A 14,317-nucleotide genomic window follows, 5' to 3' on the forward strand; every position below is an offset into this window, starting at 1 on the left:
ATATATATATACACACACACACACACACATATACATATAAACAACCTTTATCTCCCAACATACTAGGAGCTATCCACAGCAGAGACCTCTTACTCCTCACTCCTCCTGTGCAGGTAAAGCCAGGGTTGCCTCACTGAACTCTAGCTCCTAAGCCTTTAAGGCAGAAACCATATTTCTGGCACACTCCTGGGTCCTGAAACTTGGTTTACCACCATGGTTCAACAAGTGGTAACACATATTAATAATTATACTCTCCCCCTTTTAGAAAACCCCAAACCACAAATGGAAAGGTTGGGAGGGCACGGTGTGTGGCCTGAAGCTCCCCCAGCCAGCTCTGGGACCACAGATCCTCACAGGTGTTATTCTCACCTTTGACACCACTCAGGTGCCTTCCTCTCTAATGCTCCCCAGGAACCTTAATATTAACATGATTGATGAGAAAGTATGAACCCCCAAACATTACTTCATTTTTCCCTTCCACTCTCAATAAAGTTCTTTTTGTAGACAGACCCTGAACTAAGCTACTACCAAAGACACTGGGGTTCTAGTCATTCAACTAACTTGCTATGAGTATTTAAGGAAGACTAGCACCTCTAGTATGAAGAAGTCTTGCCAAGTCCTTATCTGCTGCTTTTTTGGGACTGGTCATCTACTTTTGGTATCCACCTTTACCCAACTCTTGCCTATGGCTCCAAAAAGCTATAGAAAGTTCAGTAGCCATACCCTAGAACATGACCCACAGGTTTCAAACCTATTGGTCAGTTAGGGGGATGTCCACCCCAAGTATGTGAAGACTTTTCCTGGCAAAATGGACAGATGAAAACAGCAGGCACTGTGGAGTGCTTAGAGCTTGGAAGACACCAAGGTCATCCACTGCATTCTAGGTCATCATCAGCCGTCTTAACTGTCTTACCACTAGATTTCAATGATTCTGGAAGAGAGAGTGAGACTGACTAAGTTGTGCAGCTCTGTGCCACCGAAATCAAATTCATGTACAAGTCAATACATCACCCTGTGAGGTCTCTGGTCCTCTTCAAAACAAAGGATCAACCATACAATGTGAGACCTGGGGAAAGCAACACTAACTCTCTGTTCCTCAGTTTTGTCCTAAGGAAAAAGAACAAGTTTTTGTCCTCTAAAATAAAGATTATGAATCTTGAGGCATCCTTTCCAGCTCTAATAAAAATAATAATGACCTAGCACTTAAACTTTTGCAAAGTGTATTACATGCATTATTTCATTTGATCTTCAAAATGACCCTCTACTATAGGTAGTATTATCCCTATGTATAGAAGAGAAAACTGAGGCTCAGAGAAAGGAAGGGATTTATGCACTGTACACTCAGGATAAATCAACAGTGGAATATGGTAGTCAATATTAAGAGGCACTTTTCTAGGACTGAGCAGACAATAGTTCTGTGGTAAATACATCTCCAGTTACCCACAATTTTTGGGCAATCACTGACTCACCAGTCGAATCTGCCAGTTCCCTCAATACCTGAAAATGTGGTTCCTTTGGTCATGCAGACTTCAATTTATGAAGGGTTCTTTAAGCATCTCCTTATTTATTTGGGCATCAACTTTCTAAAAGACTGGGGATGTTACTCTCTTGCTCAAAAACGTTCAAGAGACCCTGAGGTCCAAGCAAATAAAATATAGCTTCCCCATTACTTACAGGAAAAGGTTCACATCTTTCAGCTCAGTATTCTGGCCTCAATCTAAGACCTTTCCAGCCTTATCTTCCAATACCAAAATCCTCAGCTTAAGCCATGTCTCCCAAACTCACTCTGCATTTTTTGTATCATTTTTTCCCCAGAGAGAATGGTGTATGGCCTGAAGTTCCCCCAGGCAGCTCTGGGACCATAGGTCCTCACAGGTATTATCTTCACCTTTCATACCACTTATCATTCAGTGTTGCTTCCTGTCCCTGGACTATGTGCAACTTGAGAGAAGGGATTGTCTTTTGCCTTTCATTATATCCCCAGCATTTACCAGAATCCCTGACACATAGTAGTTGCTTAATCAATATTTATTTACTATCTTCTCCTTGGGCAGCTAGGTGGCACAATTGATAGGGTTCTGAGCCTGAATTCAGAAGGACTCACCTTCCTGAGTTCACACTCATTCTCAGACACTTGTTAGCTGTGTGACCTGGAGCATATCACTTCACCCTGTGTGCCTCAGTTTCCTCATCTGTAAAAATGAGCTGGAGAATGAAATGGCAAACCACTCCAGTATCTTTGCCAAGAAAATCCAAATGGGGTCATAAAGAGTCAGACACAAGTGAAATTACTCAACAACAACAACAAATTTTCTCTTTAAGGTCCAGTTGAAGTCCAACTTATTCTAATCTCTTCACAGGAAACTTTCTGTGACCAGGTCAGTCTACGCTGGTTTCAGCCTTCTCTGCATTCCTCATTGTTAGACTTCATAACTTTAATTTGGTAATTGGTTACATGCAGTCATGACATGCTTTGCACTCTTATCTCACATATTACTAAACCTTTCATGTTTCTAGCCTTGTATCTAGAATGAGACTGAGATTACAATGGTTTGAAAAGTCAGAGAACCTGAGAGTTAGAAGAGACCTTAGCAAAAATTTGTCTTATTGGGGCGGGGGGGGAGCCAAGATGGCGGAGTAGAAACATACAAATACGCTAGCTCCGAACCCACAGCCCATGAAATATCTGTAGTAAAGAGCTGCCAATAAATTCGGGAGCAGGAGAAGCCACAGAACAGCGGAGCAGATAAGATTTCTGTTCCAGAGAGCCTGAAAACCTCTCGCAAAATGTTCTTCACGCAGAGGACTGGGAGCCGAGAACAGCCCTGCCGCGGCCGCCCAGGGCCGAGAGCAGCAGATACGAATGGAGAGCAGATCCGAGCAGGCTTCAGGGACAGAATCTCCAGCAGCCGCACAGGTCCCTCCACCCACAGGTGACAAGGGTCGGTGAGAGGGTCTTTTCAGCCAGTCGAGAGGGGAGTGGGGAGCCCCCATGACTCAGGCCCCCTCAAGAGGCACCAGCGGAGGTGGGAGCAGACCGGGGCTCCCCAAGCAGGCAGGAGCCTGGATCCATTGTTGAAGGTCTCTGCATAAACCCCCTGAGGGAACTGAGCCCGTGAGGTGGCCCTGCCCCAACCCGGGCAGCTGTACTTGATCTCACACTGAATAGCAGCCCTGCCCCCGCCCAAAGCCCTGAGGCTGGGAAGCAGCATTTGAGTCTCAGACCCCAAGTGCTGGCTGGGAGGATCAGGAGGCGAGGTGGGGGTGAGAAGAATATTCAGAGGTCAAGTCACTGGCTGGGAAAATGCCCAGAAAAGGGAAAAAAACCAAGACTATAGAGGGTTACTTTCTTGGTGAGAAGGTTTCTCCTCCCCTCCTTTCTGATGAGGAAGAGTGGTGCTCACCATCAGGGAAAGACACGGAAGTCAGTGCTTCTACATCCCAGACCACTCAATGGGATCAGACCTGGGAACAGCTCATAAAGAGTTCAAAAAATTTTCAAAATTACGTTAGAGAGGTGGAGGAAAAACTGGGAAGAGCAATAAAAGACTTGCAAGCAAAGTATGAACAACAGATCAGCACCCTGCTAAAGGAGACCCAAAAAAATGCTGAAGAAAATAACACCCTGAAAAATAGGCTAACTCAATTGGCAAAAGAGGTTCAAGAAGCCAATGAGGAGAAGAATGCTTTCAAAAGCAGAATTAGCCAAATGGAAAAGGAGATTCAAAAGCTCACTGAAGAAAATAGTTCTTTCAAAATTAGAATGGAACAGATGGAGGCTAAGGACTTTATGAGAAACCAAGAAATCACAAAACAAAACCAAAAGAATGAAAAAATGGAAGATAATGTGAAATATCTCATGGGAAAAACACCTGACCTGAAAAATAGATCCAGGAGAGACAATTTAAAAATTATGGGCCTACCTGAAAGCCATGATCAAAAAAAAAGCCTAGACATCATCTTTCATGAAATTATCAAGGAAAACTGCCCTGAGATTCTAGAACCAGAGGGCAAAATAAATATTGAAAGAATCCACCGATCACCACCTGAAAAAGATCCAAAAAGAGAAACTCCTAGGAATATTGTGGCCAAATTCCAGAATTCCCAGGTCAAGGAGAAAATATTGCAAGCAGCTAGAAAGAAACAATTCAAGTACTGTGGAAATACAGTCAGGATAACACAAGATCTAACAGTTTCTACATTAAGGGATCGAAAGGCATGGAATAGGATATTCCAGAAGTCAAAGGAACTAGGACTAAAACCAAGAATCACCTACCCAGCAAAACTGAGTATAATACTTCAGGGGAAAAATAGGTCTTTAAATGAAATAGAGGACTTTCAAGCATTCTTGATGAAAAGACCAGAGCTAAAAAGAAAATTTGACTTTCAAACACAAGAATGAAGAGAAGCATGAAAAGGTAAACAGCAAAGAGAAGTCATAAGGGACTTATAAAAGTTGAACTGTTTACATCCCTACATGGAAAGACAATATTAGTAACTCTTGAAACTATTCAGTATCTGGGTACTTGGTGGGATTACACACACACACATGCACACGCACACACTCATAGAGACAGAGTGTGCAGAGTGAATTGAATAGGATGGGATCATATCTTAAAAAAAAATGAAATCAAGCAGTGAGAGAGAAATATATGGGAGGAGAAAGGGAGAAATGGAATGGGGCAAATTATCTCTCATAAAAGAGGCAAGCAAAAGATTTTTTTAGTTTGGGGAAAAAGAGGGGAGGTGAGAGAAAAACATGAAGTTTACTCTCATCACATTCCACTAAAGGAAGGAATAAAATGCACACTCATTTTGGTATGAAAACCTATTTTACAATACAGGAAGGTGGGGGGACAAGGGGATAAACAGGGTGGGGGGGATGATGGAAGGGAGGGCAATGAGAGGAGGGAGCAATTGGAAGTCAACACTCTTGGGGAGGGACAGGATCAAAAGAGAGAATAGAAGTAATTGGAGGCAGGATAGGATGGAGGGAAATATAGTTAGTCTTATACAACACGACTATTATGGAAGTCATTTGCAAAACTACACAGATTTGGCCTATACTGAATTGCTTGCTTTCCAAAGGGAGGGGGTGGGGAGGGAGGGAAGAAAAGAAGTTGGAACTCAAAGTTTTAGGAATAACTGTCAAGTACTGTTCTTGCCGCTAGGAAATAAGAAATACAGGTAAAGGGGCATAGAAAGTTATTTGGCCCAACAGGACAGAGGAGAGGATGGAGACAAGGGCAGAGAGGAATGATGGAGGAGAGAGCGGAGTGGAGATGGGGGCAATTGGAATGCTCAGTGTTTTGGGGTGGGGAGAGGGGACTAGGGGGGAGAAAATTCAGAGCCCAAAAATTCTGTGAAAATGAATATTAAAAGTGAAATAAATAAATTAATTAATTTAAAAAAAAAAGTAATCTTAAAAAAAAAAAAATTAAAAAAAATTTGTCTTATCAGTGGGGCTTCCTGGATATAGAAGAGCCCTAAGGAACTCGAAGAACAAGAAACCATAGTTCAAAGACAAGACAACTGGTCACAAAGCCCAACTAGCTGTTGTCTCCATCAGAAAAAGTACAGTTAATACTACATCAACCAGCTTGGTGACCTGAGAAACAACTCCTCAAGTATTACCGAATTATTACAAGAATTATTACAGTGGGCACTGTGCATATAAAGTAGCTCATATTATAACTGGTATCCTGAGGGACTTTGGTCCTGTGACGTCTGGTCATTGGCCCAAACACCTTTCAGTATATCATTCTAGGACACATCAGGCATTGCTCCAAAGAAAATGGCTCTAATCTTTTGTGCTCCCAGGAGATTAGGAACCTTTGCCTGCTATTTGTTTTCTATCATGGCAAGAGGGATTTGGGAAGAATTAGTCCAAGCTGGCCAGGGTACTGGCAGTGCTAGCTGCAGGAGAACCTGCTAGATTCATATCCGAAAGGATGGTTCTGGTCTTTATCTCCAATAGCAAATGAAAACTATCAGGGAAAAGGCAACATTTTTTCCATCTAGAGCTTCAGTTTAATGATGACAAAACTAGAGCCGAGAGAGGTTAATTAGGTTGCTCAATGTCACAAACCTAGTTAGAAGTGGTGTTGGGATTGCAATTCTGGTCTCCTGAATACTGGATGATTCTTTCCCTATTGGTCACTGCCTTTATATTATGCGTGGCATCTTGTTCTAGTATCAATGAGTCACATACCTCCTCTTTCTCTTTTTTCTGTTCAGAACTTCAGCCTCTTCATCTAGAAGTTCCTGGAATTTCTTCATGGCCAGGAAATAAGTGCCAACTGCAGAAACTTTATGTTGACATATCCCCTAGTTCATAGGATTTAGAGCAGAAAAGGACCACTGAGATCATATAACCAAATTCCCAAATTCTACAGATGAAACATCTGTGACCCAGACTGGTTAAATGAATTGTCCAAGTTACAGGGAGTAATAAGCAGTGATGAGATTAGATCCCAGGTCACTGCATCCAATTTCAGTGTTCTTTCTACGACATTATACTATTTGGTTACTTCTATTTCTTCCCTTTATTATTTTTGGTCTCCCTCACCCCCAGATAGCTATATACTCCCCTTTCTTTTTTTCTCCCACTAGTTTTGCTTTCTTCCAAGTAGTATTAGAAAGGGAGAAAAATCTGACCCAATGAATTGTCAGTTCAATTGACTGTCTGTGGACCGATGGGAACGCAATGTGCCATGGAAACAAATTAATGTTCAACAAGCAAAGAGCAAAGGGAGATGAGAATGAGGACAAAATGCTAAATAAGACATGGACCCTACTTTTGAGGTAATAATAGTAACAGCAGGCCTTTATATAGCACTTTAAGTTTTGTAAAGAGCTTGACATTCATTACTTTGTCCAATATATAGCTTGCCTAACAACCCATCTTCCCTGCCCAGTTGTACTTTCTTATTTTAATTAAATTCTTGTCATTCACCAATACCATATGTCTAAATTTAAAGCCATTCAGTGGTATCTCTGGATGAGGACCAATTCTTGCCCCAGATGATAAACAGCACCACTGCTCCCTAATTTAATTAGAACCATAGAATCTCAGAGTTTGAAGAGACCTCAGAGCTCATCATGCCCAATGGCTTGATGTCAAGCTAGACTTTTCTCTCTCATTACTTCTGAACTTAACTAGAATGTATCAGTCGGTGTGCTGGTACTATAGAGTAGGCCATGATCTTCTCCAGTGACTGTATCCTAATTCTTCACTAGTTGTATACACAAGTACAGCAAGTGTAGGCTGACTAGTGATCATCACCAAGAACTCTTAGTTCTTCTAACTCTTTAATCACTTTTCTACTGGATCATCAGCTGTGCCATGTGCTTTAACCATGAGTGCACCTCAAGGTTTTGTCCTGGTTCCTCTTTTCTTTTCTCTCTATGCTCTCACTTGGTGACCACATTAGATTAGATTCTTGCCTGGAGTGGTCTAATAGCCTCCTAACTGGTCTCCCTACCTGGGGTCTCTCCTCACTTCCATCTGCCTTCCATACACATGCCAAAAATGATTTCCTAAAGTGTAGATTTGACCATGTCACTTCTCTACTTAATAAATTATGGAGAATGACCAACTGAAATGTATTCACATGAAGGGCCTGGTAACTTATAAGTGCCTAGAATCATGTTTTTTTACAGTAAGTGCTTAATAAGTACAAGCATATCTCAGAGATATAGACTACCGTAATAAAGTAAATATTGCAATGAAGTGAGTCACATGAAATTTTTGGTTTCCCATTGCATATAAAAGTTAGGTAACCATACCGAGGTCTATTAAGTACATAATAATGTGTCTAAAAATAATATACATACTTAATTTAAAAATACTTTATTGTTGAAAAATGCTAACGATCAACTGAGCCTTAAGCAAGCTGTAATCTTTTTGCTGGTAGAGAGTCTTGCCTCAATGTTGATAGCTGCTGACTGATCAGGGTAGTAGTTGCTTAAAACAAACAACAAATGAAGCTTGCTGTGTTGTTTAACTCCTTTCACTTGAACACTTAGAGGTCTTTATAGGGTTATTAATTGGTCAAATTTCAATATCGTTGTGTCTCAAGGAGTGGGAAGTTCAAGGGGAGGGAAAGAGATGGGAATAGCCAGTCAGTGGAGCAGTCAGAAGAGACAAAACATTTATCTATTAAGTTTGCCATCTTATATGGACACAGTTCATAGTGCCTCAAAATAATCATAGTGGTTAACATCAAGGATCACTCATCACAAATCACCATAACAGATATAATAATAATGAGAAAGTTGAAGTGTTATGAGACTTACCAAAATGTGACACAGACATGCGCACATGCCGTTTTCAAAATGGCGCCAATAGACCTGCTCTACACAGGGTTGCCACAAACCTTCAATTTGTAAAAAATGCAATATCTGCCAAGAACAATAAAGTAAGGTGTGCCTGTAGTCATTGAATGAGTGAGTGAACTGAAGGATCTGGGATTGTCTGACCTGGAGAAGAGAAGATTTAAGAAGACATTACAGGAAACTTCAAATATTTGAAGAAGGACCATGAATAAAAGGAAATGAACTTGTTCTGTGTTCCTCTAGAGAGGAGAACTAGAAAGTAACCTGGGGACAGATTTTGGCTCATTATAAAGAAGGAATTTCTTACAACAGGAGCTGCCCAGCAATGGAATGGACTGTCTTCTAAAGCAGTGAGTGACCCAACGTTGGACATGTTCAAGCAGTGACTGGATGATCTCTGGCAGGTGTATCATAGGAGTCTCTGCAGAGGGCAGGAAATTAGATTAAAGGACCTCTAAAATTCCTTCTCTTGCTCTACAATTCTATGATTCTAGTTCTTTTTTTTTTTTAACAGGTTTTCTGCTATCTCTGGGGAAGACATCAAAATGAGGATATTGGCAATTTTCTCCTCTTTCCAACCCCTGCACTATGAAGGCAGCTTCTCCATGCAGATGTAGAACAAACTGAATGTCCTTTAGGGTCCTCTTAGTATTTGTCTGGTTGTTCTCCCAGCCCTAAGTGAACGCTTTTGTTTCCCTATCTACAAGAAGAATAGGTTTCATTATTATTTTAGGCCAGAGGTTCTTAATATTTTTTTGTGTAATAGGCCCCTTTGGTGGTCTGGGGGTCTTAGGACCCTTTCTCAGAATATTTTTAAAAGCATATAATATGAAGGATTACAAAAGAAACCATATTGAAATACAGTTACCAATTTTTTTTTTTAAAGTTCACAGACCTTAGGTTAAGAACTTCTTGCTCTAAATTATGCTGGGCCCTAATGTAATCGAATGTAATTCTAATCCTTATCAATGTGAGGTGAGCCAGTCTTTTTAATGCCTTCATGGTGCTAATTCCAGGCTTCAAAGAGATATACAGACTAATCACACACCTCTTGCTCACTGCCAAAGCAGGAAAGCACTACAGGTCCCAGCTACATTTCTAGTAGGAAAAAAAAGAAACTAGTGTAGGATTTGCATTTCCTGGAGTTCCTAGGAAGCAAAACATGCATTCACACATCAAGTAAACAAACCTATTAATAGAGATTATTGGCATTAATTAACAAATTACACACATTTACATACAAATGAAGGAATTGAAATTCTATATCACAGAAATTTCTAAACAATGTTCTACAAATACTTTAGGAAGTACTAAAATTCTGTAACTAATATTTTCAGGACTCCACAGTGATAAAATTTGACAACAGTTTTCCATGCCTGTGGTTCCCCCTCTGGGATTCTATGTCTCTGAACCAGCTCAGCAAGAGGCTCAAGGTCAAAGATTCTTGAAGGCTAGTGATTCTCAACTCCCAAGTGTGAAGATCATTTTAGGATTTAACTGTAGGCCCAGACTATTCTGGGCTTTGTGGATTGACAAATTAAGAAGAATTCACATCAGTACGGTCTTTTAGGATTTGCAAAGTCTTTATATACATCATATCCTTTGATCCTCACAACAACCCTGTAAAATCAGGTGGTATTATTACTCCAGTTTTTCAGAGTTGGAAACTGAGGCTTAGGAAGGGTCAGGCCTAGAATTACCTGCACTGACAATAAGTGTCTGAAGTGAGATCTGAGCTCTAGTCTTTCTGAGTACAAGTTCAATTAGTGTCTCTCAGCTGGGTCAGGCTCTCTGTGCTGAGATGGGTACAAGTCTTGAGATTTTCATGATTGTGCCTGGGAGACAAATATAAAAATGGGGTGGGGTACAGAGGAAGATACAGGAGTGGATAGAGCATGAATTCAGAAGACTCATCTCCATGAGTTCAAATCTGGCCTCATACACTTACTAGCTGTATTTCACCCTGTTTGCCTCAGTTCCCCCAACTGTAAAATGAGCTGGGAGAAGGAAATAGCAAACCACTCCAGTAACTTGGCCAAGAAAATCCCAAACGGGGTTACAGAGAGTCAGACGTGACTGAACACCAGCAGAGCAAAATCAAGCTCACTCAAACCAATTCTGAGATAAATCCATCCACCAGATTAAAGGATGGGAAGAAATGTATAATAATTTTGTGTTTATTTATAAACATCAAAGATATGCAAGGATTGGCTTTTATTGGGACTGCCTCCTAAAGGATTCCCTTCAATGAACAGCTGTAAGCATGGAAATTATTTTAAAAATGGAAATAAGCTACCTGAGAATCATTAGATCATGGATTATATCACAGGATTAAAGATTTCAAGCCAGTCCACCCCCTTAACTTTACATATGAGGAAAATAAGGTTCCTATAGGTATAATGCCTTGCCCAAGGTTGTACACCCATAATTGGCACAACTATGGTTTGAAATCTATTCAAATATTCTCTAACTGGAAATCCAACATTCTTTCTGCTATACCTCACTGCTTATTTTCCCTTATCTATAGCAGATAGGGGTTCAAAATTTACCCTAAGCTATGCTGAGAGTTTCAGTCCCCCTATTAGTGTTATCTATCTTCTTATGTATATGTTATGTCTGCCCCACTATGCTCTGGCCTTTTCCCAGGCATCCTTAATCTCCTGGAGGATAGCCTCCTCTTGTCATATAAACTGGAAGATTTCAGTCAGCTTCTGTATGAGCAATGGATCGCCTGACTTTTGCTCTCTGCTGGGATGGAATCAGCACCAGGAGCTTTACCACTCAAAAGGAGCCTAATGGCATCCAATAACTTTTCTTCAGCTGGAAGTCTGACTAGAGAGGGATTGCCTTTAACCTGAGGTACATGGTCAATGACTTCAGTACTGGTTGATGGGGAGGTGTGGTGAGAGTGGTTAAGATTGGGCTGTACTGAGTCCAGAGAAAGGCTCTCACAGGACCGTTGCCAACTCCATCCTTCTCTTCCCCCATTGCTCAAAGGTCACAGTGCCCAAAGTTTCAGTGATCTTTGTGATTATGTCCTTCCCTTGAGTGCTTCTGCCCATCTCCTGCTCCAATATATCTCACTTGTTTACATGAAGCTTTTTCCATCCCCCCACCCACACCCCAAATGTTCTACTACTGTCTTTTCTAAAACTCACCTTGAATCTATTTTGTATTAACCTATACATGCATCTGTCATCTACCCCAATAGGACTGTATGCTCCTTGACAACGGTGATGGTTCAGCTTCTTCCTATCTTTGCATCCTCATCATCTAGCAGGGTGCCTGACACATAGCTAATGCTTAATAAGTGCTTGTTGAAAGATGGATTTAGGTCTTGGGACCAATAAGTGAATTATAACATTCTGCAATAAAGGCCTATCACCTTACATGTTCCTGTCCTTTCTATTTTGTGAAAAACCTCACAAAATAGACTGCTAGAATAGACTAGAAGCTCTCAAACTTTCTTATCCTGTGATATTGAGTATTACAGCTATCTATGATTGAGTCTTATCCCTCTTCTAGACTGTAAAAGACCTTATCTAAACTCTGTGCCTCCCTCAGCAGTATATAAGAATTTAATAAATGTTTGTTGAAGAAACAGCTATAATGCCACCATCTAGCATGGCACACCAAATAGATGACCCACAAAGATTTTGTGAAGAAAAGAAGGATGAGGATAAGGATCATGGCAGGCAAGGGGATGGGGTATCTGGCTGAACTGACTTCCCATCATTCTAGAGTGATTAGAGTCAGAAAGATTCATCTTCCTGAGTTCAAATCCATCCTCAAACACTTACCAGTTGTGTGTACCTGGGTAAGTCCCTTAACCCTATTTGCTTCAATTTCCTCATCTGTGAAATGAGCTGGAGAAGGAAATCACAAACTACTCCAGTTTCTTTACCAAGAAAACCCCAAACGGAGTCACGAAGAGTCAGACATGACTGAACAACAACATCTTTCTGATGAAGCTTTCAGGAGTTTACTTTAAGAGACAGTGGTTTTCAAAGTTGCCAGGCTGGGGAATATAAGGTGATCAAATGCTACTCAAATAGTTGGTTTCTGAACGTGGGCTAAATAGAGGTCATAAATGGCATCTGAGGCAGGAAGACTTAACTTGGTGTTAACTCAAACATCTCTGACTCTTTGAAGAGTGCAGCTAAAACTTGCAGCTTCTCTACAAACTGTGCCAGACGTGAAATGAAAGAGACATTGGCTGGCCTTATTTTCAGGATGATGCTCCTGTAACTAACCCTTGCTAAGAGATGAAATGAGATAATAGATGTGAGGGCAGTTTTGAAAAAAAGTTAAAAGCACTATACAAATAGAAGGGATTATTACCATTATTATTATTAGGGAACAACCTAAGACCAAAGCAGGCTCTCAAACTCTTTTGAATAGTGATTTTAAATCTCCCCTTTTCATGTCCTTGGGGCATGAAGATGAGTGAGATCTCCTCCACCCACTTGCCAAGTTTTCATTTTTCAGTGGGGTGTGTATGTGTGTGTGTGTAAGTGTGAGTGTGCATGTGTCCAGCCAAGGGGCCTTTCTACCTAACCAAACTCCAACATAAATCAACATTTGGGCTGTTTCTACATGGAAGAGGCAACATGGCATCTTTGATAAGGTCCTAGAACTAAGAAGGTCTGGGTTCAGCTCTGCCTCTGACACTTACTGTGTGACCCTGGACAAGTTCCTTAGACTCCCTAAAGTTCAGTTTCCTCAGCCATAAAATGGGGATTAGAATAGCCACCTCTCAGGGCTATTGTGATGTTCAAATGAGACAATGTTGGTGGAACAGTGGCTAAAGTGTTGGACTTGGAGCCAGAACAACCTGAGATCGAATCTGACCTCAGACGCTAGTTCTGTAACCTTGGGCAAATCACTTAACTGCTACATGCCTCAGTTTCCTCACCTGTAAATCTACCTCACAGAGTTCTTGTGAGGATCCAATAAGATAACATATGAAAAGCACTTTGCAAACCTTACATATTTATATAAATGCTAGCTATTATTATAAACAATAATCATGATTTAAAAAGCTCTAAAAATATCAGCTATTATTATCTACAATCCAATCAACACTATTCAGTCCATTCAACTTGATCCAGCTCACTAGCAATCCATAGTCCAGGTCACCATCAGTCAGAAAACATGCAATGAAGCCCAATAGGACCAGACTCAGTCTACTTGACCTACTGAACCTTATTTCTAATCCCTGGTGGGAATCCCAGCTCTGTCACTTCGTAGGCATGTGGTGTTGGACAAGTCACTTAACCTCTCTGGGCCTCTCTTCCTCATCTGTAAAAAAAGGGGATTACACTCAATGGTCCCTGATGTTCCTTCTAGCTCTGCGTCTGTCACCCTAGGATGCTGGATCGGCTGTCACACCATAATGGGAGAGCATTCCATAACAGGGCCAAGACACGCCACCATTAGAGTGTGATGGCAGTTGTAACTCTTTCAGAAATCCATGGTTTAACCTCAGATTTTTGTTTGAGGGCTTATAAATGTTATCTTTGGAAAGTTGAAGGAAACTGAATTCACAATCCATCCTGGTTCACGTACTCAAGAACTAAAGCCTTAAATGCCTGACCACCAGCTTCTCCTGGTGGTGTACACAAGCAAGGCAGCCATATCACCTTCAAAGGGCCAAACAGGAAGCAGAATACTCTATTTATAATTTGGGGGATTTTCAAAATCATAACTCTTTCATTATAAAATGCCTTAAGCCCTCAGACACAGCAATCAAACACAGCAATATCCGGTGTCATTTTAAAAGTACCCTCTGGATTTTTAAAAAACATTATCAAAGAGCTTAAGTCTCAGTGATGTTCATTGAAGGAGAACACATGACAGTGAAGGAGAATATTTATGACTAAGAGGTGCAAAAATATTTATCAATGGGGAGCACCAAAGTGGCTCAGAACTCTGGATTACTTCACTATCAGGGCCTTCCTTGATGTGATACCGTCTTTTA

At 40.9% G+C, this 14,317-nt stretch overlaps 1 long non-coding RNA gene across 1 annotated transcript; it reads right to left on the bottom strand.

The window, feature by feature from the left end:
* Nucleotides 1-6,211: 6,211 nt before the first annotated feature.
* Nucleotides 6,212-8,758, bottom strand: LOC140532940 (uncharacterized). Its single transcript, XR_011976742.1, has 3 exons — nt 8,645-8,758; nt 8,299-8,481; nt 6,212-6,327 (listed from the first exon to the last, which is right to left on the bottom strand). It is a non-coding gene; the product is annotated as an uncharacterized lncRNA (long non-coding RNA).
* Between the last annotated feature and the right edge of the window lie 5,559 nt (nt 8,759-14,317).

The sequence above is a fragment of the Notamacropus eugenii genome, chromosome 3 (genome assembly GCF_028372415.1).
Source record: "Notamacropus eugenii isolate mMacEug1 chromosome 3, mMacEug1.pri_v2, whole genome shotgun sequence".
NCBI lineage: Eukaryota > Metazoa > Chordata > Mammalia > Diprotodontia > Macropodidae > Notamacropus > Notamacropus eugenii.